The sequence below is a fragment of the Temnothorax americanus genome, unplaced genomic scaffold (genome assembly GCF_048541705.1).
Source record: "Temnothorax americanus isolate GAGA-0224 unplaced genomic scaffold, ASM4854170v1 Scaffold116, whole genome shotgun sequence".
In the NCBI taxonomy this organism is placed as follows: Eukaryota; Metazoa; Arthropoda; class Insecta; order Hymenoptera; family Formicidae; genus Temnothorax; species Temnothorax americanus.
The window spans coordinates 247,501-258,325 of NW_027509249.1; the positions used below are offsets into that span (position 1 = coordinate 247,501).

Here is a 10,825-nt window from a genome sequence, read left to right on the forward strand (position 1 = left end):
CGCACTTGAGAAGGACCGAAATCTCGGTTGAAACGCGTTGTGCTTGTTGAATAAATATTAGCCAGTTTGGTCGCAGCAAAGGATTTTTGTAAAATGAAATTAATTGTTTACCGCTAAATTTTGACAAAACTGTAAACATTGAAGTGCATATTTTCTTGTCATCCGTAGATTCAGTTGCCAGATGCACTTTACAAAATATTAGTCAATTTAATGGGGAATACGGGTGTTCTCTTTGTTTGCATCCAGGAAAACATAAAAGTTGGGAATGGTTATGCACGTGTTTATTGTGGTGATAAACACCGTGCAAGAACAGAACATCAACACAAAATACATGCTGAAATGGCATTAGCAGAAGGTACACCTGTCTATGGTGTTAATGGACCTTCTTTATTTATGCTGGTACCTATTTTTAATATCATAGCTTCTTTTCCACTAGACTACATGCATTCGGTATTATTAGGCGTTAAAATGTTTTTTATTAGATGGTTTGACAGTAAAAATTCTGAATGTCTGTGGTACATTGGATCAAAGAAAAGACACTTTAATCACCGTCTACTGAACATTTTACCACCATGTGAAATAATTCGAGTACCTCGTTCTCTTAATGACTTGAAGTTGTACAAAGCGTCTGAGTGGAAAAACTTGCTTCTTTATTATTCCTTATCATGTTTGCACAATTTAATTGCCGAACGTTATTATAAACACTGATCGCTTCTTGTGTATAGTATGCACATCTTATTGTCCTCGAAAATTAGCGAATATGATTTAAACGAAGCTGAAAGAGCACTGCAAAAATTTGTTTTTGATACGGAAGAGTTATATGGGCCAGAATATATGAAATTTAACATCCACCTACTGCTACATATTCCTAAAGCAGTACAACTTTTTGGTGCCCTTTGGGCATAATCCGCTTTCCCCTTTGAATCTTATAACCGCCTATGATTTATAATTCTCAATCAGTTTTACATCAAGTGTGCAAGTCTTATTTAAGATTGCAGTCTATCAAATATAATAATGTTTTTCAGAAACAAAATTGCAGTGCTGTAGGCAAACAGTTATTTGATAATTGTTTGGGAAAATTTAGAACAACTCGGAGTTATCTGCTGTATGGTGATAGTTTAAGAATATTTGGACGCGGTAAATCAATAAAATTAAATATAATCCAAAAACTTACTGTGCAGGCAGTTCTGAGTGAAAATGTTGTTGAGGATGCCACATCTTACGAACGTTTCATTTATAAACATATTTTATATCATTCTTGCAATTACAAATGAATTTATATGCGAAATAATAGTATTATAAAGACAATGCACAGTATGTTTCTAAGTATAATGAATATACTATGTGTCTAGGATAGGAAAAGCATTTGATATCTGCGGTGATAAAACTTTGTGTACAACAAATAATATTAATTCATCAAAATATTCCTATATCACGCAAGAGAGAAATAACACAGTAACGTGTCTTTTAGATCAAATAGACAAAAAATGTATTATTATCCCCTACCGTGATAATAAACACTGTATAATACCGCTTGTCAATGAATTTGAGACTGATTAAATAAAAAGTGATAAAAGACATGAATATTATAATTATATAAAATACAAGTAATACATATATACATATATATATGCATTTTAATTATATATCACAATATTATATACATAATTCTATATAAATCATGTTCCTTTAATTTAAACTTTATAGCGCACCGGAACATTTTAAAAATCTTTATATCTCTAACAGTGCAACCGCATGCTTCCCAGTCGCAAGCCCTTTACCAAGGGACACCCCGAATGGTCCTTTGCAGGGTAAAGTCGACGGCAGCCACGACACGGACGAGCTCAATGCTGGTAAGAGGGCGAACTGAAGCGCCATCCGAGGCGCTAGTAAGCGAGGACGAGTCCACGGCGAGCTTTCAGAGCCCGTCCAGCGTCAGAAACTTTCCACACAACAAAGGGCCTCATTCGGTTTAAGTTCGCGTTCCGAGGATGGGAGAAGACCACGGGCGAAGGCCCACAATAATTTAGTTTATATTTGGAACACAACCGACAGATCGGTGCAATAATAAAGACGAGTTCACTTTTCCTTTTCAATACGTTAACAATCCCATCCGACGCATGAGCGGCCCGTAGGGCAACATATATAGACATATAATCACTTAGGGTTAAGCGCGGCGAATCCGTCCGTGGAGCAGCGGCTCTATTAGGTTTAAGTAGCGTTAGGTTTTCCATTTTTTTCCGGGCAATTCGAGATCAACTATTTTATTTGATTAAGCACGGCTCGAGCCGATAATAATATTTTCATTTCGGGTGTTTCGTGCGCGACCGAGGTACCCTCGCGACACGAAGTATGCCGGGACCACCCTGTCCAGGGCGCGGGGCAAGAACCAAGGAGGTGGCGAAAAGAGGGTTCAAAAAACGCTCGCCGGGTTATTCTGACCAACACACTTTATTGCACATAGAGTACTTATCGCACTCACGCACCCGAGCACCCGGAGCATTCGCGGGATGGCGGGACGGAAATCTTGAGTCGCTCCTTCTGTCTGCGTGGCTCGCGAAACGGAAATCTTGTAGAGCGGTAGAGGACCGCCCTTGCGTCCGGAGATCTTGCTCGCGGTCAACGGATATCTTGGCGCGAAGCAGACGAGCGACCGCGGTCACGAGGCGCGAGATGCTCAGGCTTTCTGGTTGTCTCGGGTACGCGATAGTGAGTTCGCTTTTTACACAATCACTATACGCTTTACATTCACGATGATGGTCCGTGTTCACGAACGGCGCGGCCCGACAAAATGGCCGCGAGAGAGGGGTCGATATCGGGATCGAGCTCCCTGCGCTGAGTTATTGAGAAGTGCTCGCTTGCACTTACGCTCGGTTATCACAACACTTGTTGCAATCACGATACCCGGGCTGACTGCAGGTGACGGTCTCGTTCGCCGTCTGTACGTTCTGTTAGATGAGGATCACGGTACCGCACGCGGTGATCACGTGATCCGTTTGTGCGCGTTGCCCACTCGATTGCGGGCGACAAATCTCGTCAATCTCGTATGACGAGAGATATTGCGCGACGACTAATGCCGCTTGCAACGACACTTGTACGCTCGAAACTACCCTCGCACAGGGCGTCTCGCGTTCCCCAATACCGAACTCCTCGCAGTCGGAAAACGGCTCACTCTTCGCGGCACGAGCGAAAGAGCGATTCGAGATGTTTCACGCGGCGATCTCACGGATGCGGCTTGCGATGAAACTTGATTACGGACTTCACGCACTGGCGGTCGAGACCACTCCCGATAGGCACAATGTCGCGAACGCCCGGCTCGATGTGTCTCTTTTCGCGGCAGAGAACAGAAGAGAGCGCGGATTGATATCGATTATCCTTCGTCCCGATAGGAGACCCTCGGCGGGGGTATGGGCCTCACGAAGGGCGAATCACATGGATCCGCGATGTAACGCGTTGCGCGGTATACTTATTTAGGAATACGCGTGTGCGTTTTGCAATCGCGCTGTCGAAACGGTAAGCGCGATATTCGGGTGATCTCGGATAAAGTCGAGTCAAGCCCGAGGGTTGTTTGTGCTTGCGCCAGGGGCCATTACTTTCGCGACAGCGCCCTGCCACCTGATTTTACCTTAATCCTAAACATAGGGGAACATGCGCGAATCGACGCGTGAGCGGCATGATCCCGGCGAGCGCCACACACAATCTTCAAGGGCAGGTAAGCGACCGAGAGAACGAGGCCCGGAACCGGGGAATAAACTATCCCTGACGCGCGAGTAGGACCCAGACGACGGTCAGGCAAGGCCGGAAACGAGAACCGACCATTAGGGCCCGAAATGGGCAACCATCTGCGATCTCGGAAACCGCGAGTTATCACCGGGAACAAAGTGGCCCTGACCACTCACGGAGACCTGGTACGCGTGCAGATAGGGTCGGCGTCAAGATCCGTACATCAGAACTCGAGATACGCGACCGTCTGCGATCTCAACAACCGAGCGTCGGCGCCGAGAACAAAGTGACCCTGACCACTCATGGAGACCTGGTACGCGTGCAGATAGGGTCGGCGTCAAGGTTCTGGGCGCGGCACCTGAGATACATGACCGTTAGCGATCTCGGCAACCGGAAGTCATCGCCGAAGACCGAACCCGGGAACTAGCCTACCAGGCACCCAAATAGGATCAAAGGGGGTCACCGTCGACGGCGGACCGCACCAGGTATACCCGGACATCTTCTTCGAGAAGTCGATCCGAAAATCATAATAGTAATCCGGGAGGCGACCTGCGCGCAGGTCGGCGACGTGGTAACATACATATTTAAGGGGGTGAAAACTCACTACCCGGGGAAAGAGAAAGTGCGTCCCCCGTAAGGCGAAGGGCGTGGAAATTTCCACTGCGAACATCTGGCAAACACCTGTGTCGCGGCCGAAAGCGGTAAACACCTATTGTAACTGCGTAGCGTGGAAAAATACCGAAAGAGAAAGCGGCCGTATGGTCGGAGTGGGGGTAGGCTCCGAAAGTAGGGAGCCACAGCGAGACGCGGGACTCGAGGCAGTCTCTCGGGGATCGCCGTACGAGTAAGATCTATTACACGCCGTATATATATCGTAGCCGTGCTAAGTTACGCGAGCGTAAATCGGGTGCGTTGTATTACCTCTCGCGACATCCGTAACAACCGGAAACGCCCGCGTAAAGCATTAATTGTCGCAATTACTATTGCGAATGGCATATAATTGCCGAATAATCATTGTGCGCCGTAAAGCGATAAGGCACTTGGCCTCTGCAATACCTGTGAACAGCAACTTGTACAATTCGAAGATTTGTCAACAACCAACTGTGTGAATCAAGATTATTGAATAATTTGTTGTCATAGCATAAAATATTTCGAGAATTATTAATTCGACTTACCTTACACACTTACCTGGTCCATCGGCGTCGATCCATCGAAGTCCCTCGTTGATCCTGGTCGGCGGTGGCAGCGGCGATTCTGGTCAGCGGCGGCGATGATCTATCCGTGGCGGGAACCTGCAAATAAAGAAAATTAGTTAGATTGACGATTTAAGAAATCAGAGATACCTACCTTCTCGGTTATTCGAGGTCAAACCGAGTGGCGACCGTTGATTTATAGGACATCCACGCGAATCGCACCATCTTGTAGTACCGTTCGGTTACAACAGCACGATATATTGCAGCAATGTTGCAGCAATATTGTAGCGCAATTTTGCTGCAATATTGCAGCAATGTTGTGGCACTACATTGGACAAATATTATATAAAAAGGTAAAAGCCACATAGTGGTGTAAGTCAAATTTTTCAAGATATTGACTTACATCACTATGGCTTTTATTTTTTATCTATCTATATAGTTTTTATTATATATTAAAACTTATGTAATTTATTGCAATTTATACATTTTTATTTTAAATTTATTTTATTATATACTATAATGTTAACATATATTGCAATGATTTAATTAATTTTCAAACAGCTCCTGTAACAAAAATATACAAGTAAAATATTAGTTATTAAATTAATATCATTTTATTTTCCAAAATTCTTTGCTTTGTCAGTGAAAAATTAACACAGGTTGTATTTTTGACCAAACTGACATTTATTCTTACGTTAACTCGACGTTTCGACACTGGTTTTGTGTCCTTATCAAAAGATTTCTAAAAGTATACAAAACGAAGTCGTTACAAGCATGTTGTTACAGGAACGAATGTCGCACGAGAAAAAATCAAAAAAAGCTCGAAAATATGAAAGAAACAGGAGTGGTCTACAAAATCGAATGTAATGACTGTAACGTTTCTTATATTGGACAAACCCTAAGACATTTGAAAACTCGTGTGAAGGAACATTTAAATGATATCAAAAAAGATGTGAATAAACACTCCGTTGTTAGCAAGCACCGACTTACACACGGGCATAATTTTAAATGGTCCGATACGGAAATTATGCATAGAGAGAAAAATGTAAGGAAGAGGGAGATTGCAGAAATGTTTTACATAAAAAAAGAACAAAAGAACACGATCAATTTAAAAAAAGACACTGAGAATCTCAATCCGCTATACGATAGAATCATAAGAGCCACGTAATAATTACTCTCTAAGCGTTATTTTTATTTGTTTGACCTATACAGTCGTTCATTTATATATCGGCGATTAGTCAGTCGCTGTCTTTCGATCCGGAACGACGTGTCACCGGTCGGTTCCGTTTACATCATGACTGCGGCTCGCTCTGAAGTGCGACTTTTTTAAGATTTGACAATGTTAGTAGAACTGCAAGAACTTTGTGGGTGGCTAATGCAATTTGCGAACAGTATGAGATAGGTAGATATTTCCTTGATTGTTTCTCGTGCGACATTTGTTCCTGTAACAACGTATACCTTTTAGAAATCTCTTGATAAGGACACAAAACCAGTGTCGAAACGTCGAGTTAACGTAAGAATAAATGTCAGTTTGGTCAAAAATACAACCTGTGTTAATATAATATTTTACTTAAAATAATTATTAGTATATCAATGTTTTTTGAATTACACACACCAATATTTTCTATAATTTACCGTTAAAAATAATATTTATTCATGTTCACTATCATTATTCTCTGCAGTTTCATTAGTTTTATTTTCGCGACGAATACGTCTGACCTTGGCTTGAGCCAACCATTGAGACACAATTTTTTTCATTTCTATTTTGGTACAATTCGGGCATGCACTGGATACTGCTCCTGAAAATATTTTACATAACATTAGTTGTATATTTCTCGCGAAATTAATGTGACATTATCATATTAATAATAATAGAAAAGAAAGTGGTGTAAAATATGGAATCCTGCTAATAATATATGGAACTAAGAGCTCTAGATTTAAAGTGAATAGTTCCATATTACCACCTTCTCCTTTAGTAAAAAATAAGTTAACGTGACAAAAATTGATAATAAATAAAGGTTTCTTACATTAGTTTAAATGCAATCAAACAAAACAAATCAGTAATCTGTCTTGCAGATATATAGAATAGAAAACAAACTGAAATAAAACCAGATCTTACAGGAATTAAGGAGTCTGGATTACTGATTGAAATCAAAGTAAGAAAAGAAAAGAAAAGAGAGAGGGGCCTCTGCATTTGTCTACGAGATCAATTCTAGGGCTAGAATATAAACTAGAGCCACAAGAATGAGAGCAATTCCAAGATTTCAAGACGAGAATTAACCTTACAGAGCCCCATGTACTACTACGATCAATGTCGATCTTCCAATACGGCGTCCTAAATGAGAATATCGGAAGGGCTCTGCTCGTTGGACCGGACTTCTCGCCTCAATCCTCTTTCTCGGACGCGAGCTGCCACAGCTCTCCTTTTCCTGGCGGTAAGCTCTCCCTGGGAAGTCGAATCTCGCTCAGTTGGTCTCCAGAATACGTGCCACTTAGCTCAATCAACGTACTCAGCTCGTCCGAAAAAACGCAGCAAGTGCGGCCATGACACCGAACGAGAGGAAAGAGGTGGGGGTGGCTTTGAGAGTGGCGACTCACGCGTCGCGCCATCTGAGTGAAACGATCGGGCGTTTGCAAAACGCGAAGGAATTCGAGCGCAATATCTGAACATATATACAACTGCACAAATATTTAATATTGACATTATATCTATTATATGTATGTACATACATAGAAGCAGTAAGTAAATGCATTCTACTAAATTGGTACATATATCATACTATTATATAAAACCCGACTGTTTGTCTGTCTGTCCGTCCGTCCGTTTGTCCGCGAACTACTCATTCGTTATTGAACTAAATTTTTACCAAAAAAATATGAAACAGAAGAAGAATTTTCCGGGGACTGTCATGATGTGTATAGTTTTTCGTTACCGATTTTCTGGAAACCGGTTTTTCTAATTTTTTCAATTTTTCGGGAAATAATTGACCGAATCTCAAAGAATTGTATATAAAGTAGGGGTAGAATTTTACGGGAAACGCCATGATGTGTACAGTTTTTGTTACCGATCTTTTTAAAAACCGGTTTTTTAATTTTTCGAATTTTTCGGGAAATAATTGATTGAATCTCCAAAAATTATACATGAAGTAGAGGTAGAATTTTGCGGAGAGTGCTATAAAGTATACCATTTTTCGTTACTGATCTTTTTGGAAACTGGTATCAGAAGTTTGACGAATTTTTTGGGAAATAATTGATCAAATTTTAAAGAATTGTATATAAAAACAGGAGTAGAATTTCCCGGGGAGTGCTATAAACTGTATAGTTTTTTGTTACCGATCTTTTTGGTAACTGGTATCCTTTTGGAAATCGGTTACGAAATTTTCCAGAGAGGGAGAAAGAGAGAAAGAGAGGAAGAGAGAAAGAGAGAGAAAGAGAGAGAGACTATTTGCGTGTCTTATTACATATATGTCCTCCGAGGCGAAACCCGGGTAACCAGCTAGTATAATATAAGTACGTATATGTATATATGTCTTTTAATATGTTGCAGTGCCACCTTGCAGCAATATTACTGCAAGATTACCACATTATTGTATTCCAATATTGTTGCAATGTATCAGCAATATTACAGTGCAAGTGCATTATGGCAATATTGCTGCAATTTTACGTTGCAAGTGCAATGTGGCAATTTTACGTTGCAAGTGCAATGTGGCAATATTGCTGCAATTTTGCTGCAATATATCGTGCTGTTAGGGATAATATATATATAAAATAAGGTTTTATTTTGTGTGCCAATTATTTCCACCTATTATCTCAGAAAGTATTGGTTTATTGGAACAGTGTTTTAATTAAAAGTTGAAGGGTTTGAAGGAGACCGCAGTAGACGATTTTATTAGATTTTGGGTCCGGAGCCTGTATTAAACCCAAGTCAAATTTTTTAAATGAAAACCCCTATTTTTTATTATACCATTTTTCTCTACTAATAAATTTGAACAACTTTTGTCTGAAAAGTTTTTTTATTTGCCCAATAGGGTGAGACCGGGGCACGTTGTAACACGGAGCACGTTGTAACACGGGGCACGTTGTCACATCGGCTTTATTTAAAAAACTAATAACCAGAGGGCAGCACCCGTCATTCCCAAAACGTGTTAGTGTATGCCCATCTTTGGTATGTTTACAGTGTTGAGATGTTACAGTATTGCTCCAGCCGTGTTGACGTAAAATCAACTTGAAAGTTTTTTGCGACCGTAAGTAAAATTGTATTGTCTAATATTCAACGTACTGGACATGAAGCTTATGTTTTTTTTTCAGAATAGACTTTTATATTATCTTAAAGTATGTACTTTTACCTACCGCGTGCAATACCTAACCTTATGAATATCTCAAACGTAACGGCTATGAGGCTGTTTGGAGTAAAAAAATGCCCTCGGGGCACGTTGTCACGAATTTGATGGGGCACGTAACCAACTATTGCGAATCTTCGGATGACGATAACGAGTAAAAATTATTTATGTTTAATCACCGACATGATTATAAAAAAAATGTGTATCAATAAGTTGCGCATTTGAGTGGAATTCTTGTATTTAGATTAAGACAAAAACTTCGTGGTCTGTGTACTTTTTTGAAATAAAATAAATGTTTCTGTGAAAGATTTTACTTTTTTACATTACAGCGCACTGTAATATATTGATATTTACGTTGAATACAGTTTGGATAACATTTTGCATGCAATTACATTTGATGTGACAACGTGCCCCGGTCACGGGGTACGTTGTCACAAGCAACCTGTCGTTATTTATTGTTATGTAACAACTGTAGAGTAACAATCATACAAAATTTGATACTGTTCAATTGAAGCTGAGGGTTTACTCGAAATTTTGGCATATCACAGTACTCTCAAATATTGAATGTAAAAAATACAAAAAATATTGAAAAAAATGTGTGACAACGTGCCCCGGTCTACCCTACTTTTTGAGATAATCAAGAAAAACTTGGTAAGTTTTTTAATATTTAGCTTAAGATATCTTGATAATTATTTGCCAGAGGAAAAAGTGGTATAGAGGACTTTTTGACTTCATTTTGTCTGAAGAATATGCTGTTGCAATAGCACTCCAATTTTTTTATATATTTGTAAACACTCCAAGAAGATGCGTGATTACACAAAAAATTGGACTATACTATTGCAACAGCACATTTTTGAAATAAAATTAAGTTAAAAAGTTCTCTGTACCACTTTTTTCTCTGGCAAACAATCATCAAGATATCACAAGCTAAATATTGAAAAAGTTACCAAGTTTTCGTTAAAAATATCTCAAAAACTATTGAGCAAATAAAAGAATTTTTTGAACAAAAGTTGTTCAAATTAATTAATAGAGAAAAATGGTACAATAAAAAATAAGGGCTTTCATTTAAAAAATTTGACTTAGGCCCTACCCAGCGAGAAATGACCCATCTAATCGACGTCTAATTGACTTCGAAATCATTGATATTACATCATATCAACTTTTATCTAAAACACTTCCAATAAAGCAACATACTTTCTGAGATAATTGGTGGAAATAATTGGCACACGAAATAAAACCTTATTTTATATATATAAACTTTGCATAGTGTGTGGTAGTAGGAGATGTTTTGAGAGATCTACCCCGGGAGCTTCGTGGGGGGAGCGGGACGGGGGGGACTCGAGGGCGAAGGGGAGCGGGGGGGAGACGACTCGTTGGTGAGGGGGAGCGGGAGGGGGGTCGGCGAGCGTGTCCGGACATGTTTATTAAATATTAATAAACATATTGTATTGACAAGAGGTACCGCCGAGGGGGGTGGAAGGTAGGTGTCCACATTCTACGCCGAGGGTGGTGCGCGGGGGGGGGGTCGTCACTTTATCGGCGCGGGGGTATTACAAAGGCGCCGTTTGG

At 40.4% G+C, this 10,825-nt stretch overlaps 1 long non-coding RNA gene across 1 annotated transcript; it reads left to right on the forward strand.

The window, feature by feature from the left end:
- Nucleotides 1–5,734: 5,734 nt before the first annotated feature.
- On the forward strand, nucleotides 5,735–6,443 carry LOC143908806 (uncharacterized). The gene is made up of 2 exons (XR_013260256.1): nucleotides 5,735–6,318; nucleotides 6,382–6,443. It is a non-coding gene; the product is annotated as an uncharacterized LOC143908806 (long non-coding RNA).
- The last annotated feature ends 4,382 nt before the right edge of the window (nucleotides 6,444–10,825 follow it).